Genomic DNA, 17571 nt, shown 5'->3' on the forward strand with positions numbered 1-17571 from the left:
TTGGCTGCCGCGTTTCCCATATTACAACAGTGACTACACACCAAGAAAGTACCTCATTGGTTGTAAAGCGTCCTGAGGTCGTGAAATGCGCTGTAGAGATATAATTCTTTTTTGCGCTCAAGTCTCAGGAGTGGGACTTGAACCCACGACCTTCTGACTCAGAGGGGAACTGTATTGAAGGCGGTCGAGCTGACTATCGGACGAGGCGTAGAACGGGCGGCTGCTGCGATACTGCCCGTTTTGCGCTGCCGCCCCTGGTCGAATTGCCACCCGAATGTGCCCAATGAAGGAAAAGCAAAGCTGCGGCATAGAAAACTGGGGGGGGGGGCGGGGTGGGTGGAGGGGAAGGGGGATGTGTTGGGTTTGGGGGAGGGTGGTGGTGGTGGGGGTGGAAAAAGCTTCAAAATTTTGCTTTGTTGCTACAATGCACTGTGAAAGAACATGGGAAGGAGAGAGTTAATACTTCCCTCCGACTGGTGAAAGTCAGCGGCTTTGAGAACAAGCTTACTGAACGCCCCGAGCTTCTTTCAAGCCGCTTCCTGTTTCTCAGTGTCTATTGATGCAAGTTGGCAGGATTCTTTCAAGCACAGCACAACAGGTTGGGCACCCAGTCTTGTCTCTCTGCGCTTGTCTCTGTTGGCTTTCAAGCGAGCGCACACACAGAGACAGAGAGAGAGAGAATGAGAGAGGAAGGCTAAGAGAGAGACTGAAAGGAAAAAATAGAGCATGTGAGAAAGAGAGAGAGAGAGAAGGAGCAAGAGAGAAAGAGACCCAGACTGGCACCTGTTCAATTCACACAAGACAGACTTCATACAGAGACTTCATACGGACTTTGGAGAGCCAGTGAATGCTTTTAAAGTAGAAATTGAATTCGAACAATTAAGCATGATGGATCAAGACCTAATTGCTTGGCTGAGAAATATCAAGCTTGACTCAGGGGCTTAGAAGCATTTTGCAAAAAGAGACAAATTTGAATGACTTGACGGGCAATTTTATTCTAAATTGAGTTTCGATTGGTGCTGCAAAGATCAGGCCGATCAGCGCAGACGGCCAGTGGACCCGGAGAGCGTGTTGTCAGATAGCAGCAACTCAGGAGACGGGGATCACTGAGGACTTCCATTGGCGATCGCATCGGGGAATCACTGCTGGTCGAATGGGACATGCCAAACGCAAGTCTGCTTTGAAGGTTTGGCTTTTAAATGTTTTTTTTCCCTAAATGTAAAGGGACTGTTCAGAAAGCAGTGGGGGGGGGGGGGGGGCAGCAGAAGGAAGGAAAGCGACAAGGAACTGACCGCATTAATCTGTTACTCTGACTTGTCGCTAAAGCCAGTTGGGTTTTTGCACCTTGCGGCTCAATGTAAGCGGTTTCTAGTTAGCTGTTGTGGTTAAGATCTCTCTCTCTCTCTCACACACACACACACACACAACCTTTTGATTAAGCACCAGGTCACTTTCCCTGTGTGAGACTGGACTAACTAAAAGAAGGATAGCAAAATACTGCAGATGCTGGAAATCCAAAATAACAACAGAGAATGCTGGAAAAACTCAGCAGGTCAGGCAGCATCCGTGGAGAGAAATTTGAGTTGACGTTTCGGGTTGAAACCCTTCTCTCCAGGGATGTTGCCTGACCTGCTGAGTTTTTCCAGCATTCTCTGCTGTTATTACTAAAAGAAGGGTCCGCCTTCGGTCACCTAGGTGCCAGGCTCTTGCACCCTCTCCGTCTTTCCACCTCCTTCTCCTCGTCTAAAACCCATCCTTACAGACCACCTCTTTGACCAACCGTCTCCTGATATCTTTGGAATTCTTCGCCCCAGAGGGCTGTGGGTGCTCAGTCGTTGAGTAGATGCGAGACTGAGATCCATATGAACACCAAGGGCTATGGGGATTCTGCCCTCTTGAGCATCCCCCGATTTTCATCGCTCCACCATTGGCGGGTGCCTTCAGCCGCCTGGTCCCTAAGCTCTGGAATTCCCTCCCTAAATCTCTCCGCCTCTCCCTCTTCCTTTAAGACGCTCCTTAAAACCGACCTCTTTGACCAAGCTTTTGGTCACCTGTCCTAATATCTCCTTATGTGGCTCGGTGTCAAATTTTGTTTGATAATCGCTCCTGTGAAGCTGTTGTTGAAAGTGGAGTTGTGGTTGAAGATCAGCTTATTGAATGGCAGAGCGGACTCGAGGGGCTGAATGGCCTCCTCCTGCTCCTAATTCTTAAGTTCGCCTTCTTTGGCTTGGGGTCTATTTTCTTATCTCTGATTACACCTCTGAAGTGCCATGACATGATATGGTGGAGCTGTGCAGGTTATGATGGAGCTGTACAAAACGCTAGTTAGGCCACAACTGGAATACTGTGTGCAGTTCTGGTCGCCACACTATAGGAAGGATGTGATTGCATTGGAGAGGGTGCAGAGGAGATTCACCAGGATGTTACCTGGGCTGGAGCGCTTCAGCTATGAAGAGAGACTGGACAGGCTGGGGTTGTTTTCCTTAGAGCAGAGAAGGCTGAGGGGGGGATCTGATTGAGGTGTACAAAATTATGAGGGGCATAGATAGGGTACATAGAAAGGAACTTTCCCCCTTAGTAGAGGGGTCAATAACCAGTGGGCATAGTTTCAAGGTAAGGGGCAGGAGGTTTAGAGGGGATTTGAGGAAAAACTTTTTCACCCAGAGGGTGGTTGGAATCTGGAACTCACTGCCTGAAAGGGTGGTAGAGGCAGGAACCCTCACAACATTCAAGAAGCATTTAGATGAGCACTTGAAAACGCCATAGCATACAAGGCTACGGACCAAGTGCTGGAAAATTGGATTAGAATAGACAGGGCTTGATGGCTGGCTCAGACACGATGGGCCGAAGGGCCTTTTTCTGTGCTGTATAACTCTATGACACATCTTTTCTACATTAATGGTGAAAAAAGAAAGACTTGCATTTCTATAGCGCTTTTCATGACCACCGGACGTCTCAAAGCGCTTTACAGCACTTTAATGAAGTGTGCTGTATAAGCTAATGCTATAGACAAAAGTCTCGCCTCCTACAAGACACTCAGGAAGCTCCTGGTAATGGCAGAATTTTCAAGAGTCTTTATATCGTTCATGTTTGTTCTTTGGGGAGTAGGGGTGGGGGGGGGGGAGGGGAGTCCTGTCGTTGAGATGAATGTGATTGTCAGATATGTTTGCCTGGACTGTTTACCGTGTTGCCAAACACACGGTGAAAAGGTTGCCAGGGTAATTTACGCCCCAGTGGAACCTGACTGCCCTGCGCCCAGCCTGACGGAGGCCACCCCGGCCACTCCTTCCAACAACAGAACCAGCCTGGTGTCCGGCATCTCCTAGCTCGCCGTTCGAAGACTCGCCGCAGGCAGACACCAGGCACCACGCCTGCCAGGTGTGAGCAGGTTGGGCCTATACTCATTGGAGTTTAGAAAAATGAGAGGGGATCTTATTGAAACATATAAGATTCTGAGGGGGTTGAACAGGGTAGATGCAGAGAGGGTGTTTCCCCTCGTGGGGGAATCTAGAACGAGGGGGCATAGTTTCAGAATAAAGGGTCGCCCATTTAAAACGGAGATGAGGAGGAATTTCTTCTCTCAGAGGGTCGTGAATCTTTGGAATTCTCTACCCCGGAGAGCCGTGGAGGCAGAGTCAGTGAATATATTCAAGGTGGAGATGGACAGATTTTTGAATGGTAAGGGAGTCGAGGGTTATGGGGAGCGGGCAGGGAAGTGGAGTTGAGGCCAAGTTCAGATCAGCCATGATCTCATTGAATGGCGGAGCAAGCTCGAGGGGCCGAATGACCTCCTCCTGCTCCTACGTCTTATGTTCTTATGTTCAACCCTCGACCCAAAAATAGCAATTGGTAGATGGAAAAAGACCAAGGTCCCTCTAGTTCGCCTTCTACCATCCCTGGCAGTCACGTGATACAACCATAATGGGGTTGTTGGCTAATCATGGTGACGTAATAAAGACTCACTACGCACTTGGTTGTACGTAAAGCAAGGCTTTAATCGACTTGTAACAAAACATGGAGGTCTAGTTAGTAGTCACTAGCTTCCTGTTTCCAGACTGTCTCTGGCCAAGCTGGGCCCACGCCCGAGTATTTATACTCCTCGGGCAGCGCCCTCAGCTGGCCGTTCAGTAGTACTTCCTTGTAGAAGTTGCGATTTATGACACATGGCATAGAAACATAGGAACAGGAGGAGGCCATTCAGCCCCTCGAGCCTGTTCCGCCATTCAATGAGAGCATGGCTGATCTGTGGTGACCTAATTCGATATACAGGAATCGCGCCCCAACCGCGGTTTTGCCATACGCGGATTTCAAGTATACACGGTTTCCTCTCTCCGACGACTTTTGCCAACCGCAGCAGTGAATTTTGCGTATACGTGGTTTTTATTTCAGGATTAAGGTAAATAACATAATTTTATTGCTTTTATATTCTTTTTTATTGTGTTATTTGAACATTTATACTGTATTTGCCAACCGCGGTTTTACTAACCACGGGGGTTTTCAGGGACGTGTGCCCCGCAGTTGGGGAGGGATTACTGTACACGCCTTTGCCTCATATTTCTTAATACCTTTGGTTAACAAAAATCTATCAAACTCAGATTTAAAATTAACAGTTGATCTAGCCTCAATTACTGTTTGCGGAAGAGAGTTCCAAACTTCTACCACCCTTTGTGTGTAGAAGTGTTTCCTAACGTCACTCCTGAAAGGCCTGGCTCTAACTCTAATGGCGATCAATCTCTATCATGGGGGCGTGGGGATCGGGCAAGGAAGTGGAGTTGAGGTCGAAGATCAGCCTTGATCTCATTGAATGGCGGAACAGGCTCGAGGGGCCGAGTGGCCGACTCCTGCTCCTAATTCTTATGTTGTATCAATTGGTCCGTGTGATCTCCTGGACTGGTTTCAGAGAGGGTCGGAAAGGAACTTTACTGAGAGTACTTTTTCCCCTCGTTGGCCCTGGGTTTTTCCAGTTTTTGCCTTCTCTCGGGACATTACATGGCTGCAGGGAGTGGATGCAAAGTGGGGTGAGGGGGGGAGATCAGGGGAGAGAAGGAGTGTTTAGCTATGATGGACCGACCATCACGGTATGGGGCAGGCTTGATGGACCAGCTTGTCTTTTTAAGCCCTTTGATTTTGTATGTCTGTAATTAGTGAGGTGAGGAAAACTCCCAGTGGTGGAGAGTTTTAGGAACCGGGGCCAAAGTCACCAACACCTCCCAACCACACTACACTCATCACACGTCACAGCTCAAATTACTCATATACTGTTTCCCAAAATATCATTTTCCTGAAAACTATCTATCAACTTTTCATTGAATGAATCACTACTAACTCCCCAGGGAGCCTGTTCCATCTCTTGGAAGCACGCAATGGATCACTCTTAAAGTTCACCGACCGTTGTTATTTAGGCAACTGCAATGGCCATATTGTGCATGGCAAGATCCCACAAAACGAGCACCATTGACCGAGGGAGGAATGATGGCCAGGACAGCAGAACTCTCCCACCCCCACCCCCCCTCCCCCCCCCCCCCCCCCCCCCGCTGCTCTCCTTCAATCTTGACGTCTCATCCGAAGGACGGGACCGGCCGGCAAATGCAGCGCGCCCCTCGCGTGACGTGCCGGCCTGGGTGGTGTGCTCAAGTCCTTGGCGCGGGGCCTGGAACCTCACAACCTTCTGACCCATAGGCCAGAGCGTGACCCTCGGGACTTCAGCTGACGCCTTAACCTTGTAGAATGCGAAACAGAAACGACTGTACGCGCGGGCAATCGAGGCTTCCGCACAACTACATTGACTATGGCACATAAGAAATAGGAGCGGGAGTCGGCCACATGGCCCCTCGAGCCTGCTCCTCCATTCAATAAGATCATGGCTGATCTTCTACCTCAACTCCACTTTCCCGCCCGATCCCCATATCCCTCGATTCCCCTAGAGTCCAAAAATCTATCGATCTCTGTCTTGAATATACTCAACGACTGAGCCTCCACAGCCCTCTGGGGCAGAGAATTCCAAAGATTCACCACCCTCTGTGTGAAGAAATTCCTCCTCATCTCAGTCCTAAATGGCCGACCCCTTATTCTAAGACTGTGACCCCTGGTTCTCGACTCCACAGCCAGGGGAAACATCCTCCCTGCATCTACCCTGTCAAGCCCTGTAAGAATTTTATACATTTCAATGAGATCACCTCTCATTCTTCTAAACTCCAGAGTGTATAGGCTCACTCTACTCAATCTCTCCCTCTCATTGCAGGAATCAGTCTAGTGAACCTTTGTTGCACTCCCTCTAAGGCAAGTGTATCCTTCAGATTGTACACCACTGGGCTCTGATGTGCCGACTGAAAGATGCCCATTATGAAAAGTTTTTTTATAAAGCAGGGCGGATTAAAAGTAAAGCCTGATATAATCCTTCACCTCTACGCAGGCTCAAGCAGTGTGTCGGCATTCAACCATTTGCACTGGAGTCATTGGCTCGTCGAGTGTGCGTGTGTGTTTGTACTTGTGCACACAGGTAACTTCGACAAGGGGAAAGTAAACGCTCGTTATTAAGACAACAGCTCGTCCGCGACCCCGATTTGGTGAGGACTTTTTACACCCGTGCTGCCTTATTTAGACCAGGTCACTTTGAAGCCACGGATTGACTCCGTCTTTCTTTTTTTGACTGATTCTCTAGTGTTTGAGTAACGCGCATGCTGAGGGCAGCTTAAAAGGAAGAATTTTCAACAAAATCTGCCGGCTGTGTTTACTCTGGAGATGGGGAGTCCCGAGTTTTTGTAGTTCAGTGTGGGCCACATGTACAAACTTTCAATCCCTCTTCTCATTAATTCCCGTCTGTCTCAAGTTGCCGACGTTGACAGACGCTTGGGGATAATTTTGACTTAGCGCGACAGGCTGATAGCGAATCGACAGCCCAGTTTTACATCTCACCCCACCTTTATTTCCATTGACCTCAGTTCCTTTAGGTTCCCAACTCTCTATGGCCCTTTTTACACTACAGCGCAAGGTTGAAATTACCTCCACCCTTGGTGCTCTGATTTAGGTTTTATCTACCACTGCAGGAATAGTGCGAAGGACAAGCCCCTTCCAAACCTCCAGACCCACAAAATGGGAGCAAGACAAAACCAGCGAGTTATTTTCTACATTACAACAGTGAATACGCTTCAAAAAAATACTTCGTTGGCTGTAAAGGGCTTTGAGACAGCCAGCAGTTAGGAAGGCAAATGGAATGTTGGCCTTCATTGCAAGAGGATTTGAGTACAGGAGCAAGGATGTCTTACTACAGTTATACAGGGCCTTGGTGAGACCACACCTGGAGTACTGTGTGCAGTTTTGGTCTCCTTACCTAAGAAAGGATATACTTGCCATAGAGGGAGTGCAGCGAAGGTTCACCAGACTGATTCCTGGGATGGCAGGACTGTCGTATGAGGAGAGATTGGGTCGACTAGGCCTGTATTCACTCGAGTTTAGAAGAATGAGAGGGGATCTCATTGAAACATATAAAATTCTGACAGGGCTGGACAGACTGGATGCAGGGAGGATGTTTCCCCTGGCTGGGGGGCGTCTAGAACGAGGGGGTCACAGTCTCAGGATACGGGGTAGGACATTTAGGAATGAGATGAGCAGAAATGTCTTCACTCAGAGGGTGGTGAACCTGTGGAATTCTCTACCACAGAAGGCTGTGGAGGCCAAGTCATTGAATATATTTAAGAAGGAGATAGATAGATTTCTAGACACAAAAGGCATCAAGGGGTATGGGGAGAGAGCGGGAATATGGTATTGAGATAGAGGATCGGCCATGATCATATTGAATGGCAGAGCAGGCTCGAGGGGCCGAATGGCCGACTCCTGCTCCTATTTTTCTATGATTCTATGAGATGTCATGAGGTGGTGAAAGGTGCGATAGAAAAGCAAGTCTTTCTTTATAAGTATAAGGGCAAATAGGACTGAGCTTTAAGAGCCCGGTTGCCAGGGTTTGGAGGGGGATGGGACGGCGTGCGGGGTGCATGTGGTACAAAGGCCGCAATTTTGACATCTCTGCTCAGCTTAATTGACTTCCAAGGAACACAAACCCATAGAGCAGGTTGGGCCTATACTCATTGGAGTTTAGAAGAATGAGAGGTGATCTTATTGAAACATATAAGATACTGAGGGGGCTTGACAGGGTAGATGCAGAAAGGATGTTTCCCCTCGTGGGGAGATCTGGAACTCGGGGGCATAGTTTCAGAATAAGGGGGCACTCTTTTAGAACTGAGATGAGGAGGAATTTCTTCTCTCAGAGGGTCGTAAATCTGTGGAATTCTCTGCCCCAGAGAGCCGTGGAGGCTGGGTCATTAAATACATTTAAGGTGGAGAGAGACAGATTTTTGCAAGATAAGGGAATGAAGGGTTATGGGGAGCGGGCGGGGAAGTGGCTTTGAGCCCAAGATCAGCCATGATCTTATTGAATGGCGGAGCAGGCTCGAGGGGCCAAGTGGCCTACTCCTGCTCCTATTTCTTAAGTTCTGATGTACCTCCGTCCTATACCCTCCCCCTTCTCCTCTCTTTAGCGGAATAGGAAAAGATTATAGTCTGGTCTCGCAAAAACCAACACCTCCTAATCGCCGACCCCCTCCAATATCTGTCCCAATTCTCCCATTAATTTCCCGCCAGTGCAAAAGCCCGCTCCACACGTTCACCGCGGACTGCCAATAGCCGTCAGGTTTAAACAGTTTGTGGGCCTTCCCTCGCCTAAGGTTGGGCCCCCGCGGCCTGGTTCGAGAGTTTGTGGCAATCTGCGTTGAGCCCGGATCTTAACGCCAGGCAGGTGGTGGGCGGAGTGCCCAATGCACCCGCTGTGTGGAGCAAAACCGCCGGCACAGATCAGTTGGGCCGAATGGCCTGTAAATAAAAAAAAGACTTGCCTTTCTATAGCGCCTTTCACCACCTCAGGACCTCCCTAAGCCCTTTACAGCCAATGAGGTGCTTTCTGAAGTGCAGTCACTGTTGTAATGTGGGAAACGCGGCAGCCAATTTGCCGCACAGCAAGATCCCACAGACAGCAACGCGATAATGACCGGATCATCTGCCTTTTTTTTTGCGATGTTGATTGCGGAGATAAATATTGGCCCCAGGACACCTCCCCCCCCGCCACTGTTCTTCTTCGAAATAATGGCCGTGGGATCTTTTACATCCACCCAAGAGGGCGGACAGGGGCCTCGGTTTAACATCTCAGCAGAAAGACGGCCCCTCCGACAGTGACTACTAGTGTTTGTACGGACCAGATATTTCCGGAGACTGTACCCGAGATTAATCAGCTATCATCTGTGACGATCAATGGTCTTTATTTGCTTGCTTCAACTGGGATCAGACACTGGGAAATTCCAGAACTATTTAATAATAATTCAACTTTATTGTCATTGTACAATGCACAAGTACACGAACAACGAAATGTGACCTTGCAAGCTCCCATGAGTCCAGTACAAATAACATTAACATTAAACGTAAACAGCACCGTCCTGGGAGAAGCAAAGCCGCTGCGTCTGTGCGCGCCGCCATTCCATTTCCACCATTCCTCCTATCTTCAGCCCAACGCCTGGGCCTGCTCACCAGCCGCCCCTCCTGGGGCTCCTTCCGTGACCTTCTCACCAACCGCCCCTCCTCGGGGCTCCTTCCGTGACCTTCTCACCAACCGCCCCTCCTCGGGGCTCCTTCCGTGACCTTCTCACCAACCGCCCCTCCTCGGGGCTCCTTCCGTGACCTTCTCACCAACCGCCCCTCCTCGGGGCTCCTTCCGTGACCTTCTCACCAACCGCCCCTCCTCGGGGCTCCTTCCGTGACCTTCTGCACCTGGTCTTCCTTGATGGTCACCCCTCCAGGTACTAACCAGGCCTGGCTCTGCTTAGACTTCACCAAGCCTTGATCCAGTGACCCTGTCCCTAGTCCCAGGAACAGGGACTAACTTTGGGGATCAAAGGAGCAGTTAACAAGTTTTGATGTCATAAAATAAAAGCAACCGGATGGAATGGACAGGCAGTAAAGAATTGTTATACATTTTTTTCCTCAGTCTTACTGTCTCCCCCTCCCCCCACCCCCAAAGACAGCCACTCAGTCTGCATTACGGTTGCTAGGCAACCCAGCGCCCCTCCCAAGCGGCCACTCTGCTTGTCTGACCATAGATGCGGCGTTGGTGGGCTGTTCGACCTGAGGGGGCATCACAGCCGAGCCGTTGCACTGTCCTCACGCACACGCCTCACTCTTACAGCGACCAGCGAGGAGGAGAGCGATAGACTTCAAGAGGACAGAGACAGGCTGGTGGAATGGGCGGACACGTGGCAGATGAAATTTAACGCCGAAAAGTGCGACGGGATACATTTTGGTAGAAAGAATGAGGAGAGGAAATATAAACTAAAGGGGTACAATCCTAAAGGGGGTGCATGTACAGAAAAATCTAGGGGTATGGTGTGCACAAATCGGTGAAGCTGGCGGGGCAGGTTGAGAAAGCCGTTAAAAAAGCTTACTGGATCCTGGGCTTCATGAATAGAGGTATAGGGCTGGATATTGCCAGCCCTGGGGAGGTGGGTTTGGAGGTGGGACTGCCGGGGAAATGGCAGAATTTGGGGGCGGGTGCCCAACCCACACCCAACCCGCCTCCATGCCATCTTGCCGGGAGGCGGGTAGCCGACCCGCGCCGGGTCCCGCCTCCCCAAGGCAGGAAGGGGATTAATGCCAATAAACTGCCTGTTAACAGGTAGTTAACAAGCAGTTTTTTGGCTAATCCCTATTTTGAGCCCTGAAGTGCGGGCTTCCCGACAGCTCCGAACCTCGCCAGGGTCAGCGAGGCGGGCCGTCGGTCTGCGGGGGTCGGAGGGGCTGCGATGTCCGGTGTGCAGGTGAGTAATGGGTGCATGTGTGCAGAGGTAAGTGTGTGAGGTGTGTGTAAAGTGTTTTAATAAGTTTAACTTACCTTTACTTCTTCCTGCAGGCTTCCTCCCTTCAGGTCTCGGGAGTCCCTCAGCTCACCGGCACAGAAAGCAGAATGGCCGCTGAACTGTCAAAAGCTGCAGCCTTCTGCTTTCTGGTCAGGAAGGCTTTCTAATTGAGTCTTGAGTGAAGACAGATTATCAGTGTTTGACAGCTTCACAGAGCTGTCAAACGATGACATTTCAGCTGTCAAAAGCTCTTGACAGATGAAACAACACTCGCTGACGTCACCTGTAACTGGCTTTCCCTTAATTGGCCTGCTGAGCCCACTGGGCGGGCTTAACAAGGTCAATCAAGGGAAAATAGCCTGGGTTGGCCACAAGTCGATGGAGGCGGGACTAACACCCAACAAGTGGGAGTCCCACCTCCAAAAGCTTCCCATTGACAAAATCCAGCGCACAGAGTACAAAAACGTGGAAATTATGACGAAACTGTATAAAACACTGGTTCGGCCTCAACTGGAATACTGTGTCCAATTCTGGACACCGCACTTTAGGAAGGATGCAAAGGCCTTAGAGAGGGTGCAGAAAAGATTTGCGAGGGGTCACAGTCTCAGGATACGGGGTAGGTCATTTAGGACTGAGATGAGGAGAAATTTCTTCACTCGGAGGGTGGTGAACCTGTGGAATTCTCTACCACAGAAGGCTGTGGAGGCCAAGTCACTGAATATATTTAAGAAGGAGATAGATTTCTAGACACTAAAGGCATCAAGGGGTATGGGGAGAGAGCGAGAATATGGTATTGAGATAGAGGATCGGCCATGATCATATTGAATGGCGGAGCAGGCTCAAAGGGCCGAATGGCCGACTCCTGCTCCTATTTTTCTATGTTTCTATGTTACTAAACCTGGCAGTCAGGAGAGTTACAGCTGGACAGAAGATATGTGCGGAGGGAGATGGGGGCACTGCCCGGATATCTGATCAGATCCTCCACTGTGCAAAGCTCAGTGCTGCAAAACGCACCCCCCTCGCAAATTCATGAAGTCTACCCTCATATGAATTTGCTTATAATGAGAAAGGAACCTCTCCATGGCAGGTGGGGGGGGAGCGGAAGATTTCCCAGCTCGGTAGAACTGGTCGATATGCCTTCTACAAATTCAACACAAGCACTATTACCAACAAAATAACTCCATTCCAGAGAAATTAACCAAAGTTGGCTGTAAAACCATGTTTTTTCACACTGTGTTACTTCCGTTCATATCTCATTTTTATTTCCTGTTGGACTGTTCCCTAAAATGTGCTGGAATTTCAGTTTTCTAACTTTGGGCGGACTTTCCCAGCGAGCGTCACTGGTATATCGCCCACAGAAAATAATAAATCCCGTCACTCGATCTTTTTTTTTATCTTCTGTATCCTTCTTCTGAAGTTCCTGGCTCGGTCTGTGATGGTGGCAGCTTGTAAACAGCCAACAATCTGTGAAATGGCTATGATAGAGGCAGCCTCCCTCACGCCTCTCTCTCTCTCTCTGACACTGAGTTTATTAGGCCTCAGGGAGGTGCCAATGCTGGCAGTTCCGAGCACTGAGACATGAGACTAGCAGCACTAACATCTCTTTAAAACAGCTGCACTTTCCTGTAAGTAATCTGCTTTTCCTCCTGTTCAAATCCCCTCCACGGCCTCGCCCCCCTCCCTATCTCTGTAACCTCCTCCAGCCCCTACAACCCCCCCGAGATCTCTGCGCTCCTCCAATCCTGGCCTCTTGCGCATCCCCCGATTTCCTTCGCTCCACCATTGGCGGCCGTGCCTTCAGCTGCCTGGGCCCTAAGCTCTGGAATTCCCTCCCTAAACCTCTCCGCCTCTCCCTCCTCCTTTAAGACGCTCCTTAAAACCGACCTCTTTGACCAAGTTTTTGGTCACCTGTCCTAATATCGCCTTATTTTTTTTATCATTCATGTGATTTGGGCGTCACTGGCAAGGCCGGCATTTATTGCCCGTCCCTAATTGCCCTCGAGGTGGTGGTGGTGAACCACCTTCTTGAACCGCTACAGTCCGTGTGGTGAAGCTGCTCCCACAGTGCTGTTAGGGAGGGAGTTCCAGGATTTTGACCCAGCGACGATGAAGGATCGGCCGATATATTTCCAAGTCAGGATGGTGTGTGACTTGGAGGGGAACTTGGAGGTGGTGGTGTTCCCGTGCACCTGCTGCCCTTGTCCTTCTAGGTGGAAGAGGTCGCGGGTTTGGGAGGTGCTGCCGAAGAAGCCTTGGCGAGTTGCTGCAGTGCATCTTGTAGATGGTACACACTGCAGCCACGGTGCGCCGGTGGTGGAGGGAGTGAATGTTTAAGGTGGTGGATGGGGTGCCAATCAAGCAGGCTGCTCTGTCCTGGATGGTGTCGAGCTTCTTGAGTGTTGTTGAAGCTCCCTCTACACTGTCCCATCAAACACTCCCAGGGCAGGTACAGCATGGGTTAGATACAGAGTAAAGCTCCCTCTGCACTGTCCCATCAAACACTCCCAGGGCAGGTACATCACGGGTTAGATACAGAGTAAAGCTCCCTCTACACTGTCCCATCACACACTCCCAGGGCAGGTAAAGCATGGGTTAGATACAGAGTAAAGCTCTCTCTACACTGCCCCATCGAACACCTCCAGGGCAGGTATAGCACGGGTTAGATACAGAGTAAAGCTCCCTCTACACGGTCCCATCAAACACTCCCAGGGCAGGTACAGCACGTGTTAGATACAGAGTAAAGCTCCCTCTACACTGTCCCATCAAACACTCCCAGGGCAGGTACAGCATGGGTTAGATACAGAGTAAAGCTCCCTCTACATTGTCTCATCAAACACTCCCAGGGCAGGTACAGCATGGGTTAGATACAGAGTAAAGCTCCCTCTACACTGTCCCATCAAACACTCTCAGGGTAGGTACAGCACGGGTTAGATACAGAGTAAAGCTCTCTCTACACTGTCCCATCAAACACTCCCAGGGCAGGTACAGCACGGGTTAGACACAGAGTAAAACCCCCTCTACACTGTCCCATCAAACACTCCCAGGGCAGGTACAGCACGGGTTAGATACAGAGTAAAGCTCCCTCTACACTGTCCGATCAAACACTCCCGGGGCAGGTACAGCACGGGTTAGACACAGGATAAAGCTCCTTCTACAACAGTGTTGTTTGGAACAATTCCCTGACGAGCCAGGGAATCTTGGCTTTTATTGCAAGGGGGATGGAGTATAAAAGCAGGGAAGTCTTGCTGCAGTTATACAGGGTACTGGTGAGGCCACACCTGGAATATTGCGTACAGTTTTGGTTTCCATATTTAAGAAAAGATATACTTGCTCTCGAGGCAGTTCAGAGAAGGTTCACTCGGTTGATTCCGGAGATGAGGGGGTTGACTTATGAGGAAAGGTTGAGTAGGTTGGGCCTCTACTCATTGGAATTCAGAAGAATGAGAGGCGATCTTATCGAAACATATAAGATTGTGAGGGGGCTTGATCGGGTGGATGCGGTGAGGATGTTTCCACTGATGGGTGAGACTAGAACTAGGGGGCATAATCTTAGAATAAGGGGCTGCCCTTTCAAAACTGAGATGAGGAGAAGCTTCTTCACTCAGAGGGTAGTAAATCTATGGAATTTGCTACCTCAGAGAGCTGTGGAAGCTGCGACATTAAATAAATTTAAAACGGAGATAGACAGTTTCCTAGCTGACAAGGGAATTACGGGTTACAGGGAGCGGGCAGGGAAGTGGACGTGAGTCTAGATTCGGATCAGCCATGATCCTATTGAATGGCGGAGCAGGCCCGAGGGGCCGTATGGCCTACTCCTGCTCCTACTTCTTATGTTCTTATGTTCTTTTGTTTTTATGAGCCAGAGGCGTGGCTACGGTGGCACTGTTTTAACCACGTACATTAACTTTAGTTGAAAACGCCTTGCATACACTCAAACAATACAGGTAAGCGTACTTCGCATGTGTATATTTACTTAACAAACATCTGCCACCAGTCAGAAACCAAGGACGCAAAGCACTCACAACGATCACTCACTCACTCTGCTTTTCATCTTACCGCTTTACCAACCAACGCACAAAGAGGATAAAGTTCACATTCTTATGCTGTGCCAATATGAATATTGGGATCACATGGCCAACCACGGTCTCTATTAACCAGTGTGATATTTTTCCAAAAATTCTCTGGATGAGATGGCCAATGTACCAACTGTTACAGTTAACAATAAATAGTAAATCCTTCTGTGTTTCAGTCCAAGTTTAAAAAGTAATGAAAAGTATACTCAATAGTTTGAAGGCAGCATGACCAGGGCAGGACCAAGGTAAGGTTGGTGCAATGTGTGTCACTCCCTCTGTGTTCAAACCTGGCTGAGGTTGGGTCCAGCTCCTTCCTCCTTCGGTACTAAGTCCACATCTCTCTACTCCTATTCCACCCAGAGCTTCAGTACAATATCCTACCAATTCGCCCCTGTACCGTGTAGCACTCTCTCGCCTCTGAGCCAGAAGATCGTGGGTTCGAGTCCCCACTCCAGAGACTTGAGCACAAAAATCTAGGCTGACTCTCCCAGTGCAGTGCTGAGGGAGTGCTGCACTGTCGGAGGTGCCGTCTTTTGGATGAAGCGTTAAATCGAGGCCCCCGTCTGCTCTCTCAGGTGGACGTAAAAGATCCCAAGGCCACTATTTCGAAGAAGAGCAGGGGAGTTATCCCTGGTGTCCTGGCTAATATTTATCCCTCAATCAACATCACTAAAATGGATTATCTGGTCATTATCACGTTTGCTGTTTGTGGGAGCTTGCTGTGCGCAAATTGGCTGCCGCGTTTCCTACATTACAACAGTGACTACACTTCAAAAAAAATACTTAATAGGCTGTAAAGTGATTTGGGACGTCCTGAGATTTCTTTTTTCGCTCCAATTCACTGTAACCGTACAGAGTCGCTGTTTATTCAGCAGGGTATGGATCACTCGCTGTGTAACCGTACAGAGTCGCTGTTTATTCAGCAGGGTAAGGATCACTCACTGTGTAACTGTACAGAGTCGCTGTTTATTCAGCAGGGTAAGGATCACTCGCAGTGTAACCGTACAGAGTCGCTGTTTATTCAGCAGGGTAAGGGTCACTCACTGTGTAACTGTACAGAGTCACTGTTTATTCAGCAGGGTAAGGATCACTCACTGTGTAACTGCACAGAGTCGCTGTTTATTCAGCAGGGTAAGGATCACTCACTGTGTAACTGTACAGAGTCACTGTTTATTCAGCAGGGTAAGGATCACTCGCTGTGTAACCGTACAGAGTCGCTGTTTATTCAGCAGGGTAAGGGTCACTCACTGTGTAACTGTACAGAGTCACTGTTTATTCAGCAGGGTAAGGATCACTCACTGTAACCGTACAGAGTCACTGTTTATTCAGCAGGGTAAGAGTCACTCACTGTGTAACTGTACAGAGTTACTTTTACTTAGTAGCATAAGGGTTAAAATAATTGCCATTCAAAAAATCCTGAATCTTATATCCTTTTATCAAATTATTATATACCTCACTGCTCCTGACCGCCCTGCACCTGGAAACAATGTCCTGAGGCTCCCAGGAGAGTAATCAAAGTGTCAGTGCTGTGTGATTTGCATGGACTGTATCAGAGTGCAGAGCCATGGTGATACGATCAGAGCATTGGGACAGGATGAAACTGCGAAAGCAATCTTGGCTCGTCGCTGCTTTATTGTCCCGGGACTGGAAGAAAAGCGAGAGAGCCCCGAGGCACTTTGTGGTAATAACAGGGCTCCGCCATCAGAAGGCGTTTGGCCGATGGTTGCTGGGGTTCACAGGGATGAATGACGTGTCGAGCCGATCGATGGCGAGAAAGGAAAAAAAAAGAAAGGCAGCAAGAGAGAAACAGTTAACGTTTCAGATCGATGACCCTTCGCCAGAACTGAGTGGTTCCAGCATTTTTATGTTTTTATTTCAGATTTCCAGCATCCGCCGTATTTTGCTCTTGTACTTGCATTGATATAGCGCCTTTCACAACCACTGGACATTCCCAAAGCGCTTTAAAGTTAATGAAGTACTTTTCGAAGCGTAGTCACTGTTGTAATTTAATGTGACGCACTCTGTGACCGCCCCCCCCCCTCCCCACCAACAAACTAAAGGAAAATTGGCAGCTGCATGCAGAGTTTATTCCCTCCCCTCCCCCAACCTCATCTCCCCTTCTTTCCCCGAAGGCACTGACTCTGATTAGGGCGCCTACCAGCATTTCCCAGGGCTCCTCTTCATCAGCGAGCCCGCTCTTTCAGCGCAGTGCTGAGGGAGTGCTGCACTGCCGTCTTTCGGACAAGACGTTAAACCGAGGCCCCCGTCTGCCCTCTCGGGTGGACGGAAAAAGATCCCACGGCCACTATTTCGAAGAAGAGCAGTGGGGGGAGTTCTCCCCGGTGTCCAGGGCCCAATATTTATGCCTCAATCAACATTACTAAAAAAAAACACATGATCTGTGACATAATAAAACTCACTACGCCCTTGGTTTGAGTATAAAGCAAGGCTTTAATCAACTTGTTTCAGAACATGGAGGTCCAGTTGTACTTCACTAGCTCCTTGTCTTACAAAATGTCCCTGGCAAGCAGGGCCCACGCCCGAGTATTTATACTCCTTGGACGGCGCCACCAGCTGGCCGTCCAGTGTTATTTCATGAGTAG

The 17571-nt window shown here is 49.3% G+C and overlaps 1 protein-coding gene across 1 annotated transcript in view; it reads left to right on the forward strand.

Annotated features, from left to right (window-relative positions):
* The first annotated feature begins 485 nt into the window (after positions 1-485).
* Positions 486-17571, forward strand: part of gpr4 (G protein-coupled receptor 4) — a 62767-nt gene continuing 45681 nt past the window's right edge. The window contains exon 1 of the mRNA XM_085973356.1: positions 486-1186. The gene's annotated coding sequence lies outside the window, so the exon portion shown is untranslated. The remainder of the gene's footprint in view (positions 1187-17571) is intronic.

The sequence above is a fragment of the Somniosus microcephalus genome, chromosome 34 (assembly GCF_052327205.1).
Source record: "Somniosus microcephalus isolate GS21.2 chromosome 34, FLI_Smic_1.0, whole genome shotgun sequence".
Taxonomy (NCBI): domain Eukaryota; kingdom Metazoa; phylum Chordata; class Chondrichthyes; order Squaliformes; family Somniosidae; genus Somniosus; species Somniosus microcephalus.